At 46.1% G+C, this 7632-nt stretch overlaps 1 long non-coding RNA gene across 1 annotated transcript; it reads left to right on the forward strand.

Moving 5' to 3' along the window:
• Positions 1 to 2077: 2077 nt before the first annotated feature.
• Positions 2078 to 6303, forward strand: LOC125726376 (uncharacterized). Its single transcript, XR_007388168.1, has 2 exons — positions 2078 to 5975; positions 6073 to 6303. It is a non-coding gene; the product is annotated as an uncharacterized LOC125726376 (long non-coding RNA).
• Positions 6304 to 7632: the final 1329 nt, after the last annotated feature.

The following is a 7632-nucleotide window of genomic DNA, read 5'->3' on the forward strand; positions in this document are numbered from 1 at the left end:
TGATCTGATGTTAAGATCAGATGTGTGAGTGTTTAGGAGTGTGTTGATCTGATGTTAAGATCAGAAGTATGAGTGTTTAGGAGTGTGTTGATCTGATGTTAAGATCAGATGTGTGAGTGTTTAGGAGTGTGTTGATCTGATGTTAAGATCAGATGTGTGAGTGTTTAGGAGTGTGTTGATCTGATGTTAAGATCAGAAGTATGAGTGTTTAGGAGTGTGTTGATCTGATGTTAAGCTCAGACATGTGAGTGTTTGGGAGTGTGTTGATCTGATGTTAAGATCAGATGTGTGAGTGTTTGGGAGTAGGTTGATCTGATGTTAAGCTCAGATGTGTGAGTGTTTGGGAGTGTGTTGATCTGATGTAAAGCTCAGATGTGTGAGTGTTTGGGAGTGTGTTGATCTGATGTAAAGCTCAGACGTGTGAGTGTTTGGGAGTGTGTTGATCTGATGTAAAGCTCAGACGTGTGAGTGTTTGGGAGTGTGTTGATCTGATGTAAAGCTCAGACGTGTGAGTGTTTGGGAGTGTGTTGATAGGATGTAAAGCTCAGATGTGTGAGTGTTTGGGAGTGTGTTGATAGGATGTAAAGCTCAGATGTGTGAGTGTTTGGGAGTGTGTTGATAGGATGTAAAGCTCAGACGTGTGAGTGTTTGGGAGTGTGTTGATAGGATGTAAAGCTCAGATGTGTGAGTGTTTGGGAGTGTGTTGATAGGATGTAAAGCTCAGACGTGTGAGTGTTTGGGAGTGTGTTGATCTGATGTAAAGCTCAGACGTGTGAGTGTTTGGGAGTGTGTTGATCTGATGTAAAGCTCAGACGTGTGAGTGTTTGGGAGTGTGTTGATCTGATGTAAAGCTCAGACGTGTGAGTGTTTGGGAGTGTGTTGATCTGATGTAAAGCTCAGACGTGTGAGTGTTTGGGAGTGTGTTGATAGGATGTAAAGCTCAGATGTGTGAGTGTTTGGGAGTGTGTTGATAGGATGTAGAGCTCAGACGTGTGAGTGTTTGGGAGTGTGTTGATAGGATGTAAAGCTCAGATGTGTGAGTGTTTGGGAGTGTGTTGATCTGATGTAAAGCTCAGATGTGTGAGTGTTTGGGAGTGTGTTGATCTGATGTAAAGCTCAGATGTGTGAGTGTTTGGGAGTGTGTTGAAAGGATGTAAAGCTCAGATGTGTGAGTGTTTGGGAGTGTGTTGATAGGATGTAAAGCTCAGATGTGTGAGTGTTTGGGAGTGTGTTGATCTGATGTAAAGCTCAGACGTGTGAGTGTTTGGGAGTGTGTTGGTCTGATGTAAAGCTCAGACGTGTGAGTGTTTGGGAGTGTGTTGATAGGATGTAAAGCTCAGACGTGTGAGTGTTTGGGAGTGTGTTGATAGGATGTAAAGCTCAGACGTGTGAGTGTTTGGGAGTGTGTTGATAGGATGTAAAGCTCAGATGTGTGAGTGTTTGGGAGTGTGTTGATAGGATGTAAAGCTCAGATGTGTGAGTGTTTGGGAGTGTGTTGATAGGATGTAAAGCTCAGATGTGTGAGTGTTTGGGAGTGTGTTGATAGGATGTAAAGCACAGATGTGTGAGTGTTTGGGAGTGTGTTGATAGGATGTAAAGCACAGATGTGTGAGTGTTTGGGAGTGTGTTGATAGGATGTAAAGCTCAGATGTGTGAGTGTTTGGGAGTGTGTTGATCTGATGTAAAGCTCAGACGTGTGAGTGTTTGGGAGTGTGTTGATAGGATGTAAAGCTCAGATGTGTGAGTGTTTGGGAGTGTGTTGATAGGATGTAAAGCACAGATGTGTGAGTGTTTGGGAGTGTGTTGATAGGATGTAAAGCTCAGATGTGTGAGTGTTTGGGAGTGTGTTGATAGGATGTAAAGCACAGATGTGTGAGTGTTTGGGAGTGTGTTGATAGGATGTAAAGCTCAGATGTGTGAGTGTTTGGGAGTGTGTCGGTAAGCTTGTTTTTTTGTTTGCTGTGATGTTTTTGTGGCTGAGACCCTTTTTTGTTTGCTTCGGATTGGAAAATAAGTTAATCCCACTCATAGTTAATTGAGGACCGGGTGGCTATCCTCTTGCCCCCCCCCCCCCCCCCCCCCAATACACATACCTTTTTATATATTTTATTTCCTGCTCTTTTGTTCCCATCTTGAATACAACCAACTTTATCATTCACTGGTTATAAAACGTGATGTGTAGTGTCTCTTCATATAATTGTGTAATTGGCGTATAATTATATAATTTTGTGTGCCAGATTTTTAACATCCAGCCAGGCACTGTGCCCATTAGGTAAATACTGTAATCACAGATGGATTTCATACATTTTTCTAGTAAATTCTCATGTTTACCTGGGCCTAGGTTTTCTCGAACCTGGATCACTCTCAAAGCTGAATGGGCCGGTTCTGCCAGCTCATGCTTTAGTTGCTGCCTCTAAGCAGCCATTGCTATGGAGACCGCAGACCAAGTGCTTTTCATTGCCATGGAAACGGAGGAGCAGGGACTGGACATGGAGAGCTTTAGATCTGACAGACCTCTAACTTTTCTGGGGCCTTGTCTGAGCTCAGACCGATCTGGCTCTTCACCGGTCCTCTGAAATGGGACATTGTGCGGTTCGGAGAATTATTGGGGGAGGGGGGGGATGAGAAGCTGCTTAGCCCAGAGTATTCGATAAGCAGGCCATTAGACAATGCAGTTAATGTCGTGACTGGCTTGGGCGTGGAGTGGGATGGTTTTAAGGAATGATTTTAATGATGGTAATACTAATACATCATTGATCCCCATGGAGAAATTCTCTGTTTGCCTCCCCCATCTTGCTCTCCATGTAGATGAGAGCAAGCTTGGCAGTGAAGGGCAGCCACCTGCAGTGGCACCCATGGAGCTGGGGGTTAAGGGCCTTGCTCGAGGGCCCACTGACATGTGGCTATTTTGGGGAAGCTGGGCTCAAACTGGCGACCTTCCAGTCATAAGTACATGGGCTTAACCCACTGAGCCACGCGCTACCCCCATGCATTCTGTTCCGCTGTGCGTTGTTGTTAAAAACCTCTCTGCACAGATGACATTTTACGTATTTATACATGTGATGTAGTGTGAAAGTGCTCCGTTGTGCCCCATGCCGCGTCTCAAGACCTTCCAGACCTGTGCTGTGATGCGGATGCAGATTTTACACAGATGTGCGCGTCTGCGATTCCAGTCTCCCATGACTTCCTATGTCAGGGTCTTGCCTCCAAACGTTTCCCCGCATTTCACAGTCATAAGCAAGAGATACTGGTACGATCGGGTCACACCGATGTTGTCGGCACGGGTTGGCAATCGGATCAGTACTTCGAGGGGGGCAGGCTTCCACTGCACCCTGCTCGAGTGGGTTTGTTGCAGGGAATGCAAGCTGCGCCTGCAGTAAGGAGGGGAGGTGAAGTCAGCACCGCTGTGGGCAGAACAAGAGGGAGACCTGCGAACTCACCTCCCTTTGTGTGTGAAGTGCCCCCCCGCTCAATCAGTGTCCTACAGGCAGGAACTTTACGCCCGACATGCTCTTCACTGCACCAATGCAGATTGCCAGGCCGGCCGTCTCACTTTGGCTGGCAGCCGTCATCACTGCATCGGTTGCATTGGTGGCTTTTAACCCTGTATTTCTGACCTACTGATGGAGAGGGATGTGTTTCTGGATTTTCAGGTTAATCCGAGAGACTGTTTGTGTGTGTGTGCGTGTGTGTGGGGGGGGGGGGGGTACTGGGTAGGAGCTGGAGATTACATTTCATGTTGGATCTGATTGGAAATCACTCTCCATATCACCAAGGCCACACCAGCAGCCATATCAGTGATGTGCTAACACACTTATTCACCTCTGTATGTTCCATGCCGTCTCAAAGGACAATGTCAGTGTGAAGTCTGTGCAGCCAGAGCCAGGTGACAACGGCTTAACTCCTCTTCATCTTCCGGATTTATGAGGGACAGGCGCCTGGTTAATGCACGCTAAACCACTTGGCCTCCACCTATTGCCAGTATCGTATGTCAGAAGTATTTTACAGCCTCCCGTCTCTGTGCTAATCTATTGTTAAACAGAATTTAGAGCTTTGCAATCAAATCCGGGCTGTTCAGAATCTACTACAAATAAACTGCTATCTTCAGATGGTATGATGGTATTAGTTGTTGGCCATAGACAAATTCAGGTTGAGATGGCGTCGTGCTCTGAATGGAGCTGACCTGAGTTGAATGGATTTGAGTGGTGGGCTGTTGGGCCTTTGTGCCGGCTGACTCAGTTGGCGTAGTGCCTCTGAGTGATTCCCCTCTCGGCACGGGTGGATGGCTGCGTGGCAAAGAAGGGGGCCAGTGTTTGTGTTCCCAGCAGTCATTGTGCTCCGGCAGTGCCCTCCTGACAAACTGCCTCTTTCTCAGGCATGGGTGAGGCACAGTGAGCCCTGTCTCACCGCCCGCCATTTTCCCCATGGGAACGGGAATCTTGGCGCCATTGTGGATGCGCGATCTCACGTGAGCTGCCAAATCTCAACCCCTGCACACACGGAAACAGAAATAGCATTCATTTTGGTGCTTGGAGTCCATGGAGTGGCATCCTTGCATCCTAATCCAAGCACATTAAAAAGTCAAATGTGAAATGGGGAAAAATAATTAGTTCTTATAACCAGAAACAGCTAATGCCAGTTACATCTGGGGAAACTTAAGGTATATTTTTTTGTGGCAGCTACTTACTGTTTTCCACATTAGGAATCTTGTGACTCTGCGTGTTTTCGGAAGTGGCATGAATGGGGATGATGATTACTGTTGTGTTTCAGTCACACGGTTTGCAGTTTTTCTGGCTGAGCCTTGTGCACATTCCCCCTTTAAGGTCTTGGCTCATGTGTTAAACAGCTGGATCTCCGATTTGGAACTTTTTCCAGTGTCTGCTCTAAGAATGTACTGGTGTCATATACATGAAATGAGACGTTGCAGTTTAAAAAAATCTGACAGTCAGACCTCTACTATGTAAATATAGAAAGTAATGTGTTAGCGGCTACAGCCCCCCTGTCCTGCTGCTGCACACTCCAGTACTCAGGTGTGCTTCAAAACACCTGTTCCAGTGTAACGCTCTCCAGTAATGCAGTGGATGGCCCCAACACACTTGAGATCCCCTTACTGGATTATGCTCATTACAGAGCGACGTTTTCAAATGTCCCTGGACGCTGATATGGGCTCGTGAGTCTCACCCGGTTGGTGTTCAGGGTTCAGTAAGTTTCAGTAGGTGCTGCGGGGATGGATGTGCTGGACTCGGCTGGTAGGACCCTCCCTCTGCACATTTTCAGTTGGGGATTTTTTTTTTGCCACTAAAATTACGTCTCACTTTTCAGCTTCTTCTCTCTGGGTTCATTAAGGAATGAAGACTTGCTAAATAAAGGAATGTGTTTGCATCCTCCAGTCATCCCGGATAGGGGGCAGAGGGACTGGAGTGTATCTTGAGCGGCGCAGGGCACAAGCGAGGAGGTACACAACGGATGCTAATTTAACACAGGGCTCACAGCAAGAATGCTACATATGAAAACGTACCCAAAGTACGAAAAGATAATGCTTAAATCTATCAAGCTGCAGGGTTCCAGTGGCTAAATCTTTTTAAAAATATATAAATAAAGCGGCAAACCTCATGCCCATTAGCGGTTGGGCAGCCCCATCTAGTGGCCAACATCAACGCTGCTCCGATGTATAATTCGTAGCCGCAATTTAATGAATATCGTTTGCGTGTGATTTTTTTTTTTTGCGCTTTGAAACGCAAATCCGCGTGACATTAACTACCTTCGATAATTTATTTACAATGTGGTAAGAAATAAAAATTCTATTTGATTTTAAAGTGGCCTGAACCTTATCTTCTCAATACCGTTATCAATCTCATGTTTGTGTTTTTTTATTTTTAAGTTTGTTTAAAACTTCAGCTTGTCATTCTATACAGGCCTACGTGTGTAAGAAGAAGTTTAGGCTACGTTTAAACACATATTTCAACCATCCTCAGGTATGTAAGCTTTTCACACAGCTTTCTTTATTGTGTTATAACTAAAGCATGGAAATGTACTTATTTATATTGTCCGGTTACTTCCCATATTTCACAGCATTCCAATACAGAATTAATGAGAATATGAAATACACATTTTTTAGCCATAAACCGAAACCAATCTGTCCAGTATTCCACCGGGTTGGGAGCTGAATAATGAGATTGCTGACATGGGCAAAACAGTGTGGACTCCAAAGACCTTCCACCACCCAGCTCTGATTTGCAGCTCCAGCCCCCTCCCCCTCACCAGAAAGTTCAGGCAAAATAAAGCACTACCCCATCTTCCTCTTTCTGCTTTGGCATTTTATGCTTATTGATTTGTGCAAATCACAATGTCTATCCATTTGGAGAGGCCAACGCACTCCTGTGCTCTGTCGGCATGGAAGGGGAGATGCTAGAAGAATGAATGGTACCCAGGAGCTAGGGGTGTGTCCTGGGAGAATCTTCACTCATTGGAGAGCAGCTGCAGTTCTACCAAGGTACAGAACCCCAGAAACAGGGCTGCAGTACCCGTGTTCACTGCACCCTGTTAGGGTCCCCTGTGTCTGACTGATGACACAGTTGTTTGCCAATTAATCATACACCGTGCATCATCTTGAGCCTGCACCTTTAGGTCAGAACCACCTATGTGCGGACATGGATGCTGGGGCGATTCAGATTGTCTCTCCATGTGACAAAAAGTCACTCATGGGAGTTTGTGGGAGTTTTACTTTGTACGAAAAAGGGCAAAAGGAAAAATGATTGGATCAGAGAGATAACCAATCAGATTGTGGAGGGGTTGGGTCGAAGCAACTAGAAGAGGCGGGACCAAGACATCTGATTGGTTGGTCCTGCCTCCTCTAGCCGCTTGGACCCATTTTTTTCTTCTGCCCTCAGAACATTTTTGCGTAAGTAAAACTCCCAAGAGCCAACAAATCAATTATCCTATCAGGTTCCATGGAGCAGCTTCACTTAGCACATGGTTCACTTATAATTGCCCATTTCAGAATCTGCGAATGTGGAATCTTGGGCATTTTTGGAGAGGGTCGTCCCGTGAATGGGAAATCATTGTCAGCCAGGGTTTTCTCTTCAGTAGAATATTGTGTGTGAGCCCCCCCCAGTAGTTGGAAGGGGAGACTGGAGCTGGACTAGCAACATCTTTAGAATAACATGCACAGGGTCGATGTGGCAGGCTGTGCCAGGTCCTGTGCAGTGCTTCGCTTCAGGATCAGGGTCCAGAGTGCACACTGCAGCTGCAACCAGATCCATTATTAATGCTGTTTTTTAAACATTCACGGCATCATGGTACATCCCTCTGGCATGTGCTACAGTTCATCGTCACCCCTTAGTCTTTTGAGAAAATTGCCGCAGACCTTCTACGCACCCAGCTCTCTCTTTCTCTCTCTCTCTCTCTCTCTCTCTCATACACACACACACACAGCAGACCAGCTTGGTGTTGCTCTCCAGTTATTATTTCCACTGACATCATGCAGCTGTTTCTGATGTTTTTCCCCTCTCAGTTCCTCTATCCCTGGGAGCAGCTACAGTTGAATGTACTGCTCAATTCTGAATGTAGCTCTGAGCTCGGGCGAGTGTGCGTTTGCCTAAATGGTTGCAGCGGCGTTGGTGGCACAGGGCT

The sequence above is a fragment of the Brienomyrus brachyistius genome, unplaced genomic scaffold, assembly GCF_023856365.1.
Source record: "Brienomyrus brachyistius isolate T26 unplaced genomic scaffold, BBRACH_0.4 scaffold71, whole genome shotgun sequence".
Classification (NCBI taxonomy): domain Eukaryota; kingdom Metazoa; phylum Chordata; class Actinopteri; order Osteoglossiformes; family Mormyridae; genus Brienomyrus; species Brienomyrus brachyistius.